The sequence below is a fragment of the Pseudoliparis swirei genome, chromosome 9 (genome assembly GCF_029220125.1).
Source record: "Pseudoliparis swirei isolate HS2019 ecotype Mariana Trench chromosome 9, NWPU_hadal_v1, whole genome shotgun sequence".
Taxonomy (NCBI): Eukaryota; Metazoa; Chordata; class Actinopteri; order Perciformes; family Liparidae; genus Pseudoliparis; species Pseudoliparis swirei.
In genome coordinates this window covers 11,222,898-11,243,054 of record NC_079396.1, presented here as the reverse complement: position 1 = coordinate 11,243,054, position 20,157 = coordinate 11,222,898, and the positions used below count along the sequence as shown (strand labels likewise).

At 43.4% G+C, this 20,157-nt stretch overlaps 1 protein-coding gene across 1 annotated transcript in view; it reads left to right on the top strand.

Moving 5' to 3' along the window:
- casz1 (castor zinc finger 1) overlaps positions 1 to 20,157 on the top strand; it is a 76,497-nt gene that overhangs the window by 826 nt on the left and 55,514 nt on the right. The window lies entirely within an intron of this gene.

Genomic DNA, 20,157 nt, shown 5'->3' with positions numbered 1-20,157 from the left:
TCGCTTCAGTTAATTACATGTTTTTGATCCAGGCAGTATTGGTATTGTAGAAATACAGGTATAGGTTTTACCCACAGAGGCACTGGCAATGCCATGAGAGTACATATAATGGCCTAAGGGTTTGTTACCAAGGGGACAAAGCAAACAAACTGTTGTGTTGCTCTTGTTGTCACACATGTAGAGGGAACGGGAGCAGGGCTAACACCTTTCCAGGTACTGCAAATCAGATTATAGGCAGTACATTGGCCAGTGTTACACGAAAACGTGAACAGTCTGATAAATCAAGTGCATGACATGTTCGATAAAACTAGGACCAAACATAACGTTTATTTAAAATGTTAAATAAGAACGTTCTCATTGTTTTGTAGTTTGTGTGCAAATGCACCTGTGGGGCAGATATTTTTATATTTACTGTGACCTGTAACTGTCGGGTTAATAACAGTCACTCTGCGCGTACTTTTGAGAGGATGAACTTGTCCTGCTGTAACTGGATTGCACCATATACTCATAAGCGTCACTGTCCTCGCCACTTTACTTGTAATGTGTTTTAAAATAAGTCCTATTTGTCACTCACATTTAGTTCTGTCTGTGTGCGTGTTCTCTGTTTGCATGCACTGAGTCTTCCTTTTATACGTGTGTGTATTAATAGCCCCTCTGTATGTCACTATTTGCACTAAAGATAAATATACCTACTCAATAACTAAACTTTTTAGAGACATTATGGTTTTCATTTCACTTTAAATGTTAAATCTTATCTGCCCTTTTTTTAAAACACTTTACTTTAAACTCATACAGTATATACATATTTAGTAAAGGTTGATGAAATGATAATCGGGGTTTTAAATTACAGAAAGGAAGCAGCGAAAATTATTCATGTCGAGAATTATTCAGTCTTTTTTTTTAGATGTTTTCACATTTTCAACACAAAAAAGAAAATCTATAATTCAAACTTAATTCAAACTGATTTTGCTCCAGGCTGTTCTTTTTAATATGTTTATGTGCCAGTTATGTACTCGCTCTCTCTCATTCGAATCCTCTTAACAATTATTTATTTGTTCACTCTTGACACCAGAAAGGCTTTTCTGCTCTTTCTGGTAGCATTATTGAAAAATAAAACCCAATCTAAAGGTATTGTTTCTAATTAAATAAAACTCTGAGGACTGCACAGCAGACCAGTGTGAGCGCAGGCTTTCACAAACACATTTGTGAGACAGACAAGAAGGCTTGGCTCTTATGCCAGGTTATTTCAGGTGTCCTGCATGATAGTTTAAAATAACAACAAACAAGTAAAACTGTCATCGTGACACACCCTAATTTCAAACTTTTCGTCAGCTCGGAAAATGTTTTTCGACCCTCATATGAGTCATAATGTTGATTGCCTTCTCCCTCACTGAGTTGTCTCATTAACCCTTTGTGGCCCTCTCCATCTTTTACGGCCTTCCACAAAACCAGGATGAAATGAGGGAGAAAAACAAGCCCAGTTCTGAAGGCCCTCAATAACCTTTTATCACAATTTAGCAATAACCTGAATCAATTTGATGTCTTAAGCAATAAAATATGCTGTTGCACTCCTATTTCTGCTGCTCCTTGGATGACAGTAAATTTACATTTTTTAATTAAACTAGCCGGAATTTTTATTAGGGGGCTGGGCTATGCTAATGGGAATGTTGTGTACAGCAGATTAACAGAGTTTTGAAATAAATTTAACAGGGAGACATTTGGAGGAAAAAAATGCGAGTCATTGTCTTTAACCTCTTTCATGCCGATTTCTCCTGGGGGATCCTTGTATTCTAAGGAGCCTTGTCAGGGAAGAGTGCTTCTCAGCAACGAGGTGATTAGTATCGCCTTGTCAACCGAGGAAAAACACTCACATTCTCAAGATTTATTTTTTAAATACCGTGTTCAAATTATACCAAAATATATGGTTTTTGTTATCACTTTCATATGCATGTTGAATATTACTGACGCAATTCACATCACTCTCTTTGCGCTCGTATAAATGGAGTGTTTAATGAGAATTGAATATATTCATAGTCATGTTTTTTTATTTTTTTAAATGTAAAAAATAGACACATTTTATTGCAATATTTGAAATATTATATTTAAAACCATATCTCTCCGATCGATTCTTTTAATTTCCCTGGCTTAAATTATTCCTTTTCTATCTTTAAATTATTTTGTTCTGATTTTACACCGCATCCGACAAGAACTATTAAATAAGTGTCAAATACAGTAGTTAATGGCAGTGTATATGTTTGTGTAGTTTTATGGACCGCTCTCAGTATTTGATTGATGTTACGCGAGGCTGTGTGTGTTATGCCTGGTTTTAGCAGTGTGGCAGGGGGAGAGAAGGGGGAATATAGACAGCAGACAAGGGGAGGGAGGTGTGTGTGTGTGTGTGTATGTGTTGTGTTGGGGGGGGGGGGGGGGGTAGACAGAAAGAGAGGGACAGCTGAGTCCTGGTTGAGCATGTGCCCAGTCATCAGACACAAGCCACCCAGCACCATAATTACCTTAACCCCCCCGTCTTTTAATACCCAAATCACACCAACTCGCATTTATTTTTTTTACCGGCAGAAAGAGGAAACATTAGAGATCAAACCATCAAATAAAATCCAGATGCATGTGGGCTGCCATGCGTCTTCCCGCGGTAGCCAAAGTGTTCAGGGCTACTTGATATGGGCCAGGAGCGAGGCAAGTGGCATCACCACCCCCTTTCCTCAATCCTGTGCACTCATGCAGTGGCCAGCACCTAATTAAAACCTCAAAGCTCCCCGTCACCAATCTGGAGTAATGGCCTAATTAATACTCGGTGAAGAAATATTCCAGAATGATAAACAGGTTGCACCTTGGGTCTTCATTGCCTTTATTATCTAAAATGTAACGGGCCAAGTTTTTATTATCACAGATAATGCATGTTTGTTAAACTACACGACTTAAATAAAGGGAAATGAGACAGGGGAAGTATCCTTTTTAATTCTACTATCTTAAAAAGGATGGAAATGAATTATACATTATGTCATTAATTAGAAAAAAAAGTTATAATTATGCATTATTTTCACCAAAAAAAAGTATTTTTCTTCCATATTTCTGTCTTAATTGTCTCAGTTTAACCAGTCGAAAATAAATCCTGCTTTTAATCTCACAGCTGAATATGCCGTGTCATTCTTGTGAGTCAAGAGTAAAGCTTCCGGTAACTTTTTTTTCCTCCCCGACTCGAGTTCCTAATCTTACATATGAAATTACAATTTCATGCAAAGTAAAGGGGGCAGAATAATCTCTCGTCATTGATATGCTGTATAAGAGGGGAAAGAGGGGAAATTAAGAGGTAATTAGCAGAGTGGGAGTCTTTGGCGCATTTGTCTGAAACCGTGGTCTCCACTGGCCATGAATGAATTTGCATGCTTAGTTTATCGAAGCACACTTATTAGGCCAGCTGAAAGAGAGATTAAGCCAGCACAAAATGTAGTGACTAATCCTTTTAAATGTGGCGGGGGGTCTTTAAGGTGCGAACCAGTCCGTCCGTAGGTTAGTGGGTAAGGAATGTGACAGACCACAACTTTCATACGGCTGAGTGTGTGGAAAAGGAAGCAGCAGACGCGGGGTTAACTATTTAATGACGAGGACAGGGATTGACACAGGTAATAAATTGATAGTTTTTCTGCTGACCCTCTTATCTCTGGTACAAATACAGCAGGTGTGGTGAGCCTTGATATAATGACGGAAACACCTCGTGTGGTCCGACATCAGTGCTGTACTTTTTATTGTATTTTTTATTAATCAATAAGTAGGTGAGTTTAGTTACACGTAAGGCAAAAGCTTAAAAGACGAGGAGAGTATGTGTCGAGCTAAATCCGTCTCCTCACTTTACTGCTCTTTTTTTCTTTCATTTTTTAGCATTGAGCACATCTCTTAATTTCAATTCTTCATCAGCTTTTCTTTGACGGGATTAAGGTGGCTGTTGTACCGACTGTGGCTTTATTTTGATAGGAGGAAGAAAAAAAACTGCACAAACAAACACAGGAGCTCTTTTTTTCTGTCACCTTCACCGCATGCAGGAAAGTGTTTGCTCTGCCGAGTTACAGAGCCAATACCCCTGTCCTCGTCCGTAATTGACTGCAAACAGGAACGTAGTGACGTTTAAACACTGCCCTCCTCACACACACGCACACACACACACGCACGCACACACACACACAGTCCCCGACCTGGCAACCCTCAGCCCCAGGTCCCCCTTCTGCCGTGTGTTTTTTCATGTGACATTCTATTCACTTGGGTCAGTAGCAGGCAGCACCAGCAATAATTACTGTCTGTACATGATAAATCTGAAGCCCAGCTGTTCATTTCTGTCACTGCCAACAGAGATAGAAAGATAGCGAAGAGAGGGGGGGAGAGAGAGAGAGATAGAGAGAGGCAGAGGCAGAGCCAGAGCCAGAGCCCAGTTTGCCGGATTTCTGTCTTTTTTTCTTTCATTTTTTTACTTGGTAACTTGATAGGATTACACGGTTCCAGAGCCCACACCTGTTAAGAGGCTGTTAGCAGAACAGTTGGCAGTACCATAACCACAGCGTAGCTTTTTTCCTTTCTTGCTGCGGTCCATTCTGCATCCCCTTTTTAGGATTTCACCCCGCATGTATGAGGAGAGTTTGTGTCTCTCCGGGCTCCTGTCTCAGTCGGGGGTGAGGGGTGAGGGGTGGGTCGGGGGGAGCGCTCCTTGTGACACGTGAGCAGTGTGTGTTTGATGTTCGGGAGCGTACCCTTCGCGTCTGTGTGTGTGTGGGAGGCCGGGGCGGCTGACATCTCTTTTTCCCCTCCCTCTCCTGAGACTCGTCTGCCATCAGTTGTGCTTCCCTCTCCGACCTCAGTCGCACCGGAGCCACCGCCGGAACAACGCATATATAAGTAACACAACGGCAACGAGAGAAAGAATTCAATTGGGTTTGTTTTCCACAAAGGGTGGGGGACAGGTGTTGGCAGGGTCATGAAATGCCCAAATACAGGTTAAACCAGACGATTTAAATGATTAAGGGTTAGGTTAAGAACGTTTCTGCATATTTTAGGAGTGCCACAGCCCTGCTGTCAATTCGAAATACTTTTGGAAGGAGTGGAGAAATGAGTAATGCATCAAATGTGTTGCTTGTTTTCTCTTGTTCGGCGATTATTAAAGTGAAAAACAGCGCTGAATAATGTCGGAGGACCGGGGAATATTGTGCAGGACACCGTCGGTGGGCGAATCGGCGACAGTCGTCAGACTCAGAAAATCGCATTACAGGAGCTTGTTTTGTGGCTCGGTGCAACGTGTCCCGCTGCCTTATTTGGCATTCAGCAGCAAGCCGGCTCTTGGGCTTCGTCACTTTCTATGGGCTCTCAGCACCTGTTCCCCCTATTGTGCCGGAATTTTCTATATTTGGCAAGAAGATGAAACCCTTTCAATTGGTGGGGAGGACAATGTTTGTAATAGTTAGAAATGAACCATGTATTCTCCTTTCTTTGGCTGTTGCTCCGTTGATCCGAAGACAATATGAGAAAACATGATTCAACTTGGGAGGACTACGACACATTTCTCACCAGGGCAACTAAATGTCACGTCGTCCCCTGGACGTTATTGACACGTCGCATTGCCAGGCGTGCAAATTATCTTTCTTCTGAAGCACAGGAGAAATAAAAAAGAGCAAAGTTAATAGATATCTCAGGCTAACTTTTAATTGTATATGTAATCGCAAAATGACAATAAAAAAAGGAGCAGGGCCACTTTAAAAGCTTTATCTCTCCTGCTCTGTGCCCAAAGTGTCATGTCCATAACAGCACCACCTGATCTACAGAGTAAAATAACGGCTAAGGCTTATTGTTTGGACAATATTGGAGCCCCCCCTCCCCCCCCCCCCCTGCTCCCCCCACTGCTTCTCTCTCCTCTCCCTTGATTCATTTCACCCACTGTCCTCGGCTGCTGGAAAATGGCGTTAATTTTTTTATTACCTGTTTGACTCTCCAGCCTTATTACTGTAGCCCCTTAATGTTCTCTGTAACCGTGGAAACCAGATGAATAAATGTCCGCCAAAGAAAATGAGATGATTAAACAGGTCACCCTTGCAAAACAAATTCGCTTGGTCGAGCGCAATTTGTGTACCAAGCGGCTGTCTTAACAGTTTGCTAACAAGGGGATTGTTTGCCAAACTAACTGACAGAGAGGGGAGGGGGGAAATGAAGATATCTGGGGAAAAGAATATGATTGAAGAGATAATATTTTAGATCACCACGCTATTTATCTCATCTCTTTATTCTTCATGATAATGTGTTGTTTGAGTGCAGGTTCTACCTTTCTTTTTTACATTTCCTGAATAATGGACAAAGACATATTTATAAGTGTTCTTTATTGTGTATTTTTTCAGACATTTACGAGTATCAATTAAGTTTAAAGCAGCTATCCATATTATTGTCAGAGGCATTTGGTCTGCGATCATCCGCAAGTGCAAATAGAATTGTCCTCATTTATGTGGCAACCAATGATTACTGCTAATTGTCCTTGAGGCCATCTGTATAGGATGGCTCGTCCTCTATTGGTGTTGGAACGGTACTGGTCATGGATTTACAAGTCCAATAATAGTACTTAACTCCTCCAACCTCCATAGTCAGCGTGAAACAGTTCATATTCATAACTGCAGTAATAAATATGAAGGAGGGTTTTTTTTTCTTTCTTCTCTCGAATTAAACAGTAGCCCTGAACAGCATCTTGGTTTTAAAGTGTCACTGAGCTACTTTCCCATCATGCCCCCGCCCTTCCCTTCCCTGTCCAAGTGTAATGTCCTCATCCAGTGTGACTTGTTTTAAGCCAAGCTCTCTGACAGCCGTCTGAAGCGTCTGGCGTTTTCATCTGGGAAAATAAGAGACTCGGCCGGGCAGATTTAGCCGTGTAACGATAGGGCAAACATGCAGACCTGGATTAGAATCCGGCCTGTGTTGCCATTCTGACCACAAATCATAAATGTCGGGGACACGGCGGTGGTGTTGTTTATGGAAGGATGCCACGCTGCGCCACTCAAGGGTGTTGCCTGTTTGCATTGATGCACCACCACCACTTACCACCTCTTGCTTTAAAACAACTTCCCACTCAGCCCAGCCATTTTGTCCCGTTACCAGAGCAGATCCCAAATGTTCACCACAGCTTTAGCTTAGACTTTGAAAGGCGGGAGGAGGAGGGAGAAGGAGGGGGGGGGGGGGCGTGGCTTCTTTATGCCGTTTGTGGGACGGAATATGGCGAGACAGAGTTTTTCCACTGGTCGAGGTGGTATTTCATCCCAATACAGGGACACTACGGCTCAAAACTGAAAAGCACTTATGCATTATTGATGTTTTAATTTGTGCAAATGCCCAAGTCTTTGTTAAGTGATTATAGTGCTGGGGAGATAACAGGGGAGGTACTTCTCTATGAAACAAGAGCTTTCTTGCTGGCCGCACTGGGAAGCCATTGGACTAAATCTAACAAGTCAACGCTTCTTGTCAAGCTCCGCCGTGTGAGGGAGAGGGAGAGAGAGAAAGAAAGAAAGAGAGAGAGAGAAAGAGAGAGAGAAAGAGAGGTGAAGAGAGTTGGCTCAAAAACGTGTCTAAGATAAGAAAAAATTCAGCCGTTGATCTTTTGTCCTTATTTCAGCTACACCTCTCCCATTTATGATGTTGGGTTTATAGGTCTTTTAACATCCCTTATCAAAAATTATTTGATGTAAATACAATGGAACTGACCTGAAAAGCCCTGTGTGTACTCGTCGTGGCACACTAGAAACTGACCTTGGGAGAAGAATGCAAAGTTATTACGCTTGCAAAACAAGCCAATAAAATAATACACCGTTGAAAGGAAGGAGTTTGGGTAAATATAAAAGAGAAGAAAAGAGAAGCACTTTTCTTTCCCGGCAATCATTAACTCAGAACAAAGGTTATCGAGGATGACATTTTTTTAAACTCTATAATTTAAGTAATTGCCTGCAAAAGCTACCTTGCCAGATAAACTGTGACGCGAGAAAAGGTTGAAACTTTCCCCTCGAAAACAAACATACCTGTATATGCAGACTATGAGCTGAGCTAGAAACATTGTGTTCCATATCCTAGTTGATCCAATCTCCAACTACATCTCAGATCTTTGCCACCAGGGCGTCCAAACCTGTGTTTCTTCTTTTGTGCCGTTTGGTGTCTGTGATGACTGTCCAAGCTCGGCCTCCCACACCTGCAGCTGTTCACACAGCCTGCCTTCCTCCAGCACCTAATGCATGTATAAACTGTAAATTATGCTGTATTCATTTAGCTCAAAATGCATTAATGTGGGCTCTATCAATGTCAACCCATAAGATAAGTGTCTTAGTTTTGGCTTTGGTTTTGGTATTAGTCATTCTCTTTTGTTCAGTGGCTTTATTCTTTGGGAAAATCTGCTTGAGTATGGAACCAGGCTTTGCCTTCTGCTTTGAGGTCCCTGGTGGAGGTAAAACACGAGAGCACGCACACACACACTCACGCACGCACACACGCACACACACACACACACACACACACACACACACACTAGGCTCTCAGGCTTCCCCAAGCATTTACTGCTTTATTAAGCTGTCTCATGAACCCACTAGCAGAACATGAGAATACAGGAAAAAAAGAAAAGCCCATATTACTTAGATGATTTGATGTCATTTGTGGACTACAAAACACTAGGCTTTATTGTGTGAGCAGGGAGAAAGAACGGGAGCAGAGAAAAAAAAGGAGTTGGCTTAGAAATTCAGAATTTCAATTAGCGTACGTAATCTGAACCTGCCGGCTTTGATAGAGGCTTTTATTTTTTTACTAAGAATACAGCAGCACTTGTAAAACATTAATTAAGCAGACTTGTTTTTTTAAAGGATGGAGGAAAGTGTGCTTTATGCGGTCCTTTTCACCGAACAAAAGACACTTACCTCACATAGAGAACCGCTTCACCCAAACCATTTGGAAAAAAAGGGCAATTTAAATTGAAGAAAAAACATAAAAGACAGAAAAGACAAACCGTTGAGAGTAATGTTCGAAAGGAGATGATATCATACAAGTGCACAGCCTTTTGCTGAAGAACAGAAATGTATCCCTGCCTCAGTGAAACCTAAGCTTGGCAAAGGAAAACGAGCCCCTATTTTAATGACTTTCTACCTGACAGATGACTTTAGCCCGCCTTTTGGATCACATTGCTCTGACTTTGTCTCTTACATCATCAAACCATTGATTATTGATAGTTTATATGAATTTTTAATTGATTGGTAATATGAGTTATGACGGCAATATCCTCCTAAACATAAAAAAAGATGACTGTTTGGTGTGTTTTCTCAAAATAAAAAGTCTAAAACCATTTATTTCATGGTGGTATGCGTGGTAAGACTGTCGGTGAATAGGAGCCTGAGTCCTGTTGAAAGGGTTCGCGTGACAACGTGATACTGGAACTGAATTGCATGCTCTAAACAACACAGGTTAGTATTAAAGGGGACTTCAGTTCCTTCACACACGTTGGTTTTATTTTCCATCCATGTTTCAAGATTTTAAAAAACAACGCAGGTTATTCCCTCCAGATCATTTACCAAGTTCAGAAGCAGATAATGGCAAAGGTATAAAACAAACGTGTTATAGGGATTTTTTTTTCATTCACTATAGGACATCAGCAGTTTTATGGGTTCCATTTCTTGCAAAATATAAAAGAAAAAGAGACCCTGTCCCACATTTGCACACGGCGTTGTATATGCATTTTCCACAGACTATTGTAAATCCTCTTGCAGTGGGTGATGAGTACACATACAGATGATACATTAAAACTGCCATAACTCGCACACCCAGCAAAGCTAAAAATCAATTGGAATGGATAGTTAAGCTGGCCCCTAAAAATCAATGAGCAATTCATGTCCTTGATCACAGGGTGTCATTCCTCTCAATGTTAGAGGCTGATGAGGGCTGAGCACACACGCATATACTCACATTCAGCACAAATATACAGGAAATGCAGACACATTTATATAAAACACATAGGACAAGGGCACGTATATGAATTCACTTCAAACAGTCGTTCTTGGTATCTTATTTCATACCAAATGTGTTGATGTGCTCTTCAGTTTACTACATGTTTTAGTTTTTACAACTAAATGAATGTACAAAGTTTCAACCAAAATGTGTAACGACAATGCTGCATGTGGTTTGGTTATTTCATCGGGGCCAGCTGGTGAGTGCATCGTACAACATTGTAGTCAATCTAAAATAGCATGGAGTCACCTTTCAAAGCTGGCGTTGTCGTTTTTAGACCATGTAAAATGTTGCAATTCAACGACATTGTACACCAAGCCTGGAAAATAGAGATGACCTTATAGCCATTACATGGTGGGAGCACTGACACACTCAAACACACCTACACTCAGTCACACACACACACACACACACAGACACACACGAGCGCAGTGGGCTTTCATGTGGGAGAACGCCGGTAAGGTTAGCCAAATGAATAGGAGGAAAATTCTGTGTTTCAAAATAGCAATTTTGCCCTTATTAATGCCATTAGTGTAACAGTCATAATGGATCAAATCAACGGATGACCGAAGCAACTCCTCTGTCGCTGCGCTATGACGGGATCATGTCGGGATCATGTCGGGAACAATTTGGGCATTTTGTGTTGATGACTGAAGTTTCCAGTGTTGTAGTATCCTGCAAACTGCCACTAAATGATGCCTGAAAGTTCCTCTCTTCATCTATTTCTCTTTTTTACTTAGTTCTCTCTGCGTCCTCTGCTCTTTGTAAAAAAATTATTTATCAGTTTTACTTTCTTTGAACCTCCATTTGCTATTGCCACCCTTCATTTCGGCCGGCTAGATGTAGAAGTGACCCTTTCGTTGGGAACTACTGTATTTTTAACCCAGATTTAGATAATGGCACTCTGACAGTCATTTTTGCTTCTGGGCTTTTCGCTGCTTTGAGGCAGTTCATGTCACTCACGCTTTGTATCTCCTCGTTACCAATTATAGAGACACTGACCAATTCAAAACAATGTTACAACACAAATGATGTCCTTGCGACACCATATCTTCCATTTAAAATCTTCATTTCTGTTCTCTGAAGCTTTTCCACAATGTTCTCCTTCTTTGTCCACAGAGTCTGTGTTGTATGATGACTTAGCAGCAGTTGCTTGGCCTTAACAGGTGGTCATCTTTAACGGTCTATTACTCTGGTAACATTCGGCCCATTTGCTAAACACTTCAGATTTGGGGAGAGGAGAGGGCCTTCGAAACAGTTGTCGCCTGTCAGGAGGAGCCGAGAGTCCGGAGCACCGGTGAAACACTTGCTCGTCCCCTCGTCGAGGTGAGAATTTTCCAGCAGCTGTCACTTGGCCTCTTTAGCTCATGTTTTTTTTTGGACGGGTGTTTTTTTTTCTCCCTCTCCTTCATTTGCAATAAAGCTGAAATGAATGTTTGTGGCAACTGGAGGGGGAGGGCAGACTCCAGCGCTGTGCCCTGTCACTCACAATCTCGCCCGTGTGTGTCCTCCTCTAGAAGGGTTACATGTCTCATCAGCCGCCTATCATGAGATGCACGTGAGACGCGCCTACCGGCAGAGTCGTCCTTCTTAGGAATCGACTGCTTCAAAGGCTATGGTGGGGTTTGTTTTTTTAACGTCTGGTGTCACAAAACTCTTTTCGTTTGGCCGTCTATACTCGCAAAATGGTGTTTCATTTGCCTCTGTTCTGGCTCTCCTCGACTGCACTACCCTTCTCTCTCCCTTTCCCTCTTCCTTTCGCTGTCTCCCACACTCCTCCCCCCCCCCCAACCCCCCCTCCATCCATCTGCATCATGTCGATCTGTCAGACTGCCAGTGTCTGTTCCAATTAGATTCCACTTAATACACGTAACCTCGATTAACACGCAATCAAGCCCAGATAAATCACGTCCTTTAAGTCCCCCCCTCTGCCTCTCCTGTGTTGCTTTGCATCACTCAGTTTTCCCCAACAAGCTTTCTTCGCCACAGTGGTTGGTCACAATGTATGAAATCACACTTTGACTGCAGCAGGTTAACTCGGCAAATGTCCTCCGCGGTGACATTTTGCTGTGCGGAGGGGTGCTTTTCACCTGTAACCACATGCTCTGTCTTAGTCCGGTCTCACTTCCGTCCCCACGCATGTGAAGTTACTCTCGTGTTTCCAGCAGACTCTCGTTGGTGGCCTTCTCCCCCCTGAAGATGAGGATGTCTTAATTACATCTTTGGTTAAAAAGCTACAAAAGACACCCTGGGCTTTCTCTACATTGCGGAAAGCTTTGTAGTCTATTGTCTCGATGACCTTTTTAGCTAGCGGACAATTGGTTTGACTAGATTACAAATTAAGACACAGCACCAGGCACTTAGAAAGCAAGTCTGTTAGAGAGCAGTTCTATTACTACCAGCCTGTGAAAGCCACTGGGCCATACATTTCAAGCATCACATAAATGGCCACAAAGTCAGACATCACATCCACATTGTTCCGTATCTATAAAATATAAAATTAGCATTTGCTTTAATGATATCTGATATGCCGTAGTTCCTCTTTGCCAGTGGCAGAAATGGAAAACACACATAAAGCCACTCCAGAGCTTAGGATTCACGGTCGATTATAATTCTTTAAACAAAGTTAATAATTTACACTGTTTATGCTAATAGGAGGAAAGAGGACTGTTGAATTACCAAACAGCGAAAACCTCTAAAAATACAAACCAAATGAAAACAACCTGGGGCACTGAAAAAGCACACACAGCACTCTTGGGGTCTTCTTTTATTAATCGCAGCTAAAAGTGCTAACATTGACATGTTGAACAGATTAGCCTCTTTAATAACGGGGCGGGTCAACATGGCTACCGCTGCTGATCCATGAGGATAGCCTGTCGGGAGGTGGATAGCCGGTGTGTTTCATATCCTGAACCGTGCCTCTATTGGGCTTGCCCCCGCACTAAAGATGCACTTTATTTGGCCCGTGCATTCCCTAGATGAACAATATAGTATTCTTCTTCTAGGATTTGTTTTTTAGGGGTACTTTTTCCACACATACATGAAGGTCTAGCAGTATTATCGCAGCGTCTGACTTTATGGTGAAGTTTTTTCTAATCGTGCTCCATTCGAAAGTGGAAGCTGTGGCAGTTGGAGATCTGGCTTTGCTTCACACAGCGACGGCTTGTGTCCTACACGCTCAGGCTGTACAGCATTAATGATTTTAAATATCTCAATGCTAGTTGGAGCTGACAAGGCTTGCCGGTGTGCGGTGTGTAAATAGGGCTTGGATTTAAAATAAATTAAGCTATGAGAAAGGCTCGCGTTGATCCATTTCTTATCTCCTCTGCTGCCTTGTCAGCCCCAAGTCCTTCCAAATACGTGGACGAGTTGAGGGACAAGCCGTTTCTAGCATATACAAAGATCCTGTTATTAGAACTAAATATTGAACAATGCTATGTATAACTACAGTAGATACTATACTTCCTCGAAACTGTTGTCGCACTGTCTCTTTAAAAGTGGTGACAGTTTTGACTATAAGTTGAGCAATTTTTTTTCCCTCTCTTCCCAGAGAAAAAAAAATGGGAATAACGCTGATGAGTTTTAACAGCTTCAGCCAGGCGATGGGCAAATATAATAAGTGTTTTCGTAGACGTCACCAATGATTAACTCATCGGGGCCTTTTGGGTGAATATAGTGGATTTAGAGGCTCGTCTCCCATTGTGCTGACATCACCCTTTAACAAACGAAATTAAATCATGGCTAAAATCGTGTGAATCTCTCCCAGAGTCTGTCTCAAATGACTAAACAATGAAAGTCTGGGAACATTTTAAAAGGGAATGCTGTGTGCATTTGGGTGTGCGTGAGTATGGGTTTAAGTGTGTCTAGTTGTGGGGGACGGGAGGGGGGGTCCTGTGGAAATGGGGACAAACTTACACTCACACTGCATAATAGGATAAGGGAAGCCAATATTAACACATCTTAAGATAATTCAAAAGGACGGCATCGTGACACGTTACTTTGCTTTGTGGGTTTTTTGTATTTAAAGTATGTTATTTAGAAATTAGCTTTTATTTTATCTATTTAGTTTTGCTGTAATTTGTAATTATTTAAATTTATGGAAAAATGTCAACAACCTAAGCATGGAAAGTGCTCTGTAAGGAAGCTATCAGAAGGCATATACAACACAACCTCAGTCAGTCTTGATATAGCTCTACTTTAATAGATAGAAAGTCAGATTAAAGGGCACAGGTGTCGAGTTTCAACAGCCAGGCAATGCTGCATGGAAAATGTGTTTCGATACTGATACCACTATGACACACTAGAAGCAAGAAAAGAGAAAATGACACCTGTATATTTTATAAACACATTTCGGTGAGTGACATGCATGCCAGTTCCACTAACAGTGATTGTTAAAGTGGCCTCTTTAAAGTTTTCTTTTAAAAATAGAGAAAGTGCAATCATATCCTTTAATGTTTTTATTTATTCCATAACACAGTATTTTATTGCACGTTAGCCATAAGATATGGTCTACCAGCATGGCTGGGACACACCGGGATTCATCTGCTGTCCCGTTTCACCACTCGCGTGCTGTAGTCGGCCACGCTTGACCTTGTGAAATGAACAAAGGAGTAAGAGAGAGAGAGAAAGTGAGTGAGTGAGAGGAGTCATTGAAGGAGTGGTGGCAAAGTGTGGAGGTGAATGGAGGTGGTGGGTCGAGGAGGGGGGTTGCTACTAAAGGCCTCAACTCAGCCAACGTGGCCTGATGTGACAGGATTAGCTAAGCCCCGGTGAGCAGGGCTGGTACTGTGTGTGTGTGTGTGTGTGTGCGGGTGGGCGGTGTGCACAGCAGACTGGGAACTCAGAACTGCTGCTCGCCAACAGCCGAGCCAAGACAAGACATGGGAGATCAACAGTGTGTCAGCCCATTGCTGCCATGCAGCCTGAGCCCTCATGCCCCTCCCCTTCCACCAATGGGAGAGAGCCAGACCATGGAAGATACAGCCAAGGGAGTCAAGATACAGTGGGGGTGCAGACACAGTGGGGGACTAGTGGGCGGGCAGCTGGGGCCAAAGTGAACGTGAGTTGGAAAATGATCCTATTAAATTGAATTAAAGAGGCCGTCTTCATTTACCCCAAGAATGATGGATTTGGATAATTAACAGTGTTAATGGGGACTGGTTAAAGAGGGCAAAAGAAAACCGGTGATTGCAGACACGGAGTAAAGGGGCCAGGTCAGACCTGCGTTGGAGTCGGCCCGGCGGCCCGAAGGGAAGGCCCTTTTTTCTCCCTCTTTTTTCCCGTTTATTTTTCAGTTGTTGGGGATTATTATTTTATGAGTGTTTCCAGACACCGTTCGGAAATACGACAAATCCCCCTTATCGCTTTCCTTTTCAAGGTGTTTTTTTCTTCTTCTCCACAACTCGACAACTGTAAGATGATCTGAACACAACGGATCAAAGGCAGTTGTGTTGTGTGGTTTTCCGCTGGACCTTATGAGTAGGACGCATGTGAATGGGGAAATAAAGGCGATACCAGGGTGTCACTCATTTCCCATATATTCTGCGGTGTAGTGTGCTGCGGCAGGGGGTGCATTATACCAGTTTAGTGCCCTCATCTCGGGACCTATTTATTACACTAGTTGTGTGTGTGAAAGTATATGTGCACGCACATGTGGTGATGTGCTTGTGTGCCTGGGTTTTCACTTTGGTCAGTGCACAACCCCTATCGGCATGTCCTTAATTCTTGATGATGTGTTGGCCTCAGGCAGTGTGTGTGTGATGGAGAGGATGCCTGTGTGCCAAGTTGAAGTGATCAGACGGCAGGGCGAGGGCCTCCTCTGAAAAATACCCACGCTTTGCTCACAGCAGCCGACCGGCAGTAGTGCGTTGCTAGTTTCCACAGTCCAGTCAGGCCTAGTGACACCCTGCCACAAAGGAGCCCGATTTATGGGGCTCTATTTGTCAGCGGCTAATCCGCAGCTCATCTCTTGCTTTAGAAATAATATCTTATCCGGGGACAGAACTAGTTGGCTTCATTTCCATGATCTCGGCCACGGCCTCACTAATTCTGTTTATCCCTTATATGCGGTGTTTATTATGTGCTGCATTGTTTAAAGTCGAGCAGTTTTCTTTCTGCGCCGAGTCGTGGACGTTATCAATTTCGACAGTTGTAGACGCACACTCCACTCTCCATTACCTTGGATGACGCGCACCGCAGCTTACCTGCACCCTGATGAGGCAGAGAATGTCTTAAGTAAAGGGATCAAATAATTTTATGCTACTTTTCTCCTTTCCAAAAAATTAACACCACAGTGGCACGCGCGTGTGTGCGTGTGTGTGTGTGTGTGTGTGTGCGTGCGAGCGAGCGAGTGATAGAGTGTGTGAAAAAAAACAATCTCATCAAGCAGGAGGCCGTTTGCTTAGCAAGAGCTGACAGTCTTTGTGTATGTAAATGAAGAATTTAGACTAATGGAGTTGAACCATTTCTAATTTTGTGATGGCAAGAGGATTTTGATTGAAAGTAATTAAGCAAGCTAGCTGTAAAATTAATTAAAGCAAAAGGAGGGGGGGGGACTTTTATTGGATTGGATAGCGATATAGCTGCTGTCAGGCAGGGGGACAAATGGGGGTGACCTGGATTCTCTGCCCTCCCTCCTCCCACTCGGGACTTTTATGTCACTTTAATCTCCTTAGAGCGGCTGGTGTGCATTTGTTCGAAATAATCAAGGAAATATGGTCAGAAATTGTCAGCTTTCAGATCTAATTTACCTGACAGCCTTGCAAGTGTGTGTGCACGCGCAAGCATGCATGTGACAGTGGCAGGTCCTTTTTTTTCCCCTTGCCCTCTCCTCAGCTTTGTGGAAAATGCTTTTGACAGTCTTGAAGCATCTTGGTTGTGGAAGGGCGGGGGAGATGAGGAACTCGGGTGGCTTTAAGACGGACACTTCAATGAGGCGTTTTTGGCCCGGCTTAGCACCTCTGACACTGTTGTGTGCGTGCACACACAGCAACATGCTTAATTGCCTCGGTAACATTTTGGGATCCGTGTGGCTGCTGTAGCACCTCCCCGCCTCTGTCGTCTGCAGGTAGCCAAAACGAGCAGAAGCAGATTACAGCCACGACAAAGCCTGTTACAGCTACTTAACCACTGACAAGAAAGATTGGCCTATCCAGTACAATAAGACACGGAAGTTGTTGTCCTATTTATTTTGAAAAAATATAAATCATATTTAAAGTAAATGCCGAGTAGAATATTTTTCCCTTGGTGTTACAAACTTTTATTTTAAGCTTTAATTGAATGGCTGGGAAAATATCAACCACCTGTGCAATTTGTGCTCAGCTAATAACCAGTCATAAAATAGCCCAGCTAATGTCCTGCGACATCTATACGGCTTTGAGCTGTATGGGGTCCATATTAAAGATCCACAGGGTTTCCCATGATTCCACACAGGATGAGATGCCACTTCCTCTTAAAGCTTCTTGGTGCTTTCTGGTGTGTGTGACATAGGGTCTCAGTGTGGCCCTCAGTACCCCCCGAAGAGACAGTTAATTAAGGCCTGGGCCCAGACAGCGCTGCCGGGACTCTCACCCGCCACACCATCGTCTGCCCCCATCGCCACCGCTCCCCTCCTCAACTCTGCAGCCGCCGGGGCCTGTGGGAAAGCAGAGCGTCAGGGCTGCGCCACCAGCGGGGCCCCTAACGGGATTAGGGGTCCTCTGAAAATAAGACCTCAGCTCCAAAAGCCTCTCACCCACCTTCATCTGCCCGAAGGATTCCCCCTCACTCCCCCCCCCCCCCCTCCCTATAAGGCGGCTCCACCCAAGCTCCGTTTTATCAATTAATGTCATAAAAGGTGGAACAAAGAGCTTTCTTTTCCCCCGATCTGTAATTAGAGGGGGAGATCTCCTGAGGACTGCCCTTCCACGGGCCCGAAAAAACATGATTCGCAATCTCCCCGCCACCCCACCGCCCCCCTCCTTCTCTTCCGCCGCCACTCAAGCGGAACATGGCGCCTCGATGTATAAGGGTGATAATGTAAATGTAGTGTAGTTTGCCAGGCATACCCGACACGACCTATTTTGCAGTGGCTTTATCTAAGTGTGAACAAATGAATGTAACATTTGAAAGAGTGATACATTATTAACTCTAATTGATTCCTTTATAACACAATACATTATCTGTCACCTACGCTTTGGCTCGCACGAGTACATGCGCTCTGAATCAGTCTCGTCGCTGTCCCTATTCTAACACGTTACGTGTCACCACACACTGTTAACAAATGTGATAAAACCACCTGAATCGAGAATATCAGGAATGGCGTCTGCCTATGTGTGTTTTTGTCTGTTAAGGTGAGATACAGCATACTACTGTATTATGTGTATCATATGTGTGTGTGTGTGTGTCTCTTTCTCATTTTCTTGTGCTTTACTGTGTCTACGCGTGTGTGAAAGTAAAAGTGAGACGGAGCGCCGGCTTTCACAGCCACTGGAGCTTTTGATAGGAATTAGTTTGACAACATATGCAAATGTTCCCCCTTGAAAAAAAAGGGGGTCTTTAAGTGACAGGTTGATATGTGATTAAACGACAATTAGAGTGCTGAAAGTTAGTGTCGGCAGTAGGTCAAGCACTGGGCGGCTCAGCTAAAAGGTAGCAGACTACGGAGGAGAAAACATTCCCGGGCGGAGGCCAGGAAGAGGACCCAAAACAAATTAGAGAGGTGAAGGGGGGACACTGTGTTCCAATAAACTCACAACAAAAACAAGGTCCCTGTTTCGCCTGAATGACAAAAGACAGACATTTCATGATTAGCGCCGGATCCTGTTCGCAGCAGCCAGCGCCGAACAGAAAGACAATCCGTAAATCCTAACCGATGGTTTAGACTCCATTACGCTGCTTTACTGTCATACTTGACTGGCAGACTTCACTCCACTGTTTAACAGCGGTGCCCTGCTTGTTCTGATTTTAACCTTTGGTGCCCCCCCGGCCCAGATTAAAACCAGTTGTCAGCACCCCCCTCTCCTCTGCTGCCCTTTAAGTTAAGAGTACAAAGACAAGAGGGTCTTTCTCTCTTGCTGCCGTTCCCTAACAAACACATACACACTCGCGCACATATGCACACATACAGGCAGAGACATAAAAGGGCTCACGCGTATTCTGGCAACAGATGGCCCTGTCCCTATAATCCCCTTTGATGCTGCGGTGGGCAGTGGCTCCTGAACATCTCTGAAGCCAAAGCCCCAACAAAACTTGAGCTACTTTTCCTTTAACTGACCCCAATTGCCAAGGAGCTGTCAGCTGTCAGACCTGGTTAAGAGCGTCTTTACTGGGGAAGACTGAAGGGCACAGGTTTCTCTCTCTCTCTCTCTCTCTCTCTCCTCTCTCAGTTTTCTGTTTGTTTTGTGTCACGGAGGGTTATTCCACCTCCACGGCACGGCTGTGAAAGCAGGTTGACCGTGGTACTCTGACTCGTAGTATCGACGGCACTTATTCTTTCCCTGTTCCTTCCAGAAGGTGAAAGAGTGAACCTCCCTGAGCTCTAATATTGGAGCCACAGATGGCAGGAGGTGGGATAAGAGGCTTAGATTTCATCGGAGCACTCACCTTAATTATTGTCAATTGTAAGAAAAGATCTTTTCACTGCTTGTGTAACCTATATACAGTATGCACACACGATGAAATGAACCGCTCTGCACTGCATCACTTATTTTCTCAATAAAGAACTGTTTTCGAGTGGTTTACAGTCGATATCATATCTCTCTTTCGGTCTTCTTCTCAGGCATTTACGTACGCTCTCTTCAGCTGAGAGCTGGCCAGTTGATGCTGATGAAATAAATCTGCTATCTTTAAAAATAAAAGTGGTTCTCTCTGATAAGATAAAATCCCCAGGATAGTAATGAGCTCACTAATGGAGTTTTAAAAATAATAGAACAAGTACCCTTAGACCCCTCTTTCACAGTAGTAAAAAGTGACGGTGGTTTAATTCTTGACACTAATGTTATAGATGTCATTTGATAAAATGTTGCTGAAGAACAAGCATTTTTCACGTGGTTCATCCTCTTTTTTTCCTAAAGTCTCTGATTGTCGAGGCACAGGGAAGTGTTCAACACCCTTGATTAAATTGGAGATCACTCACCCAAATGTTTGAGTGAACCAACACCACGGAGC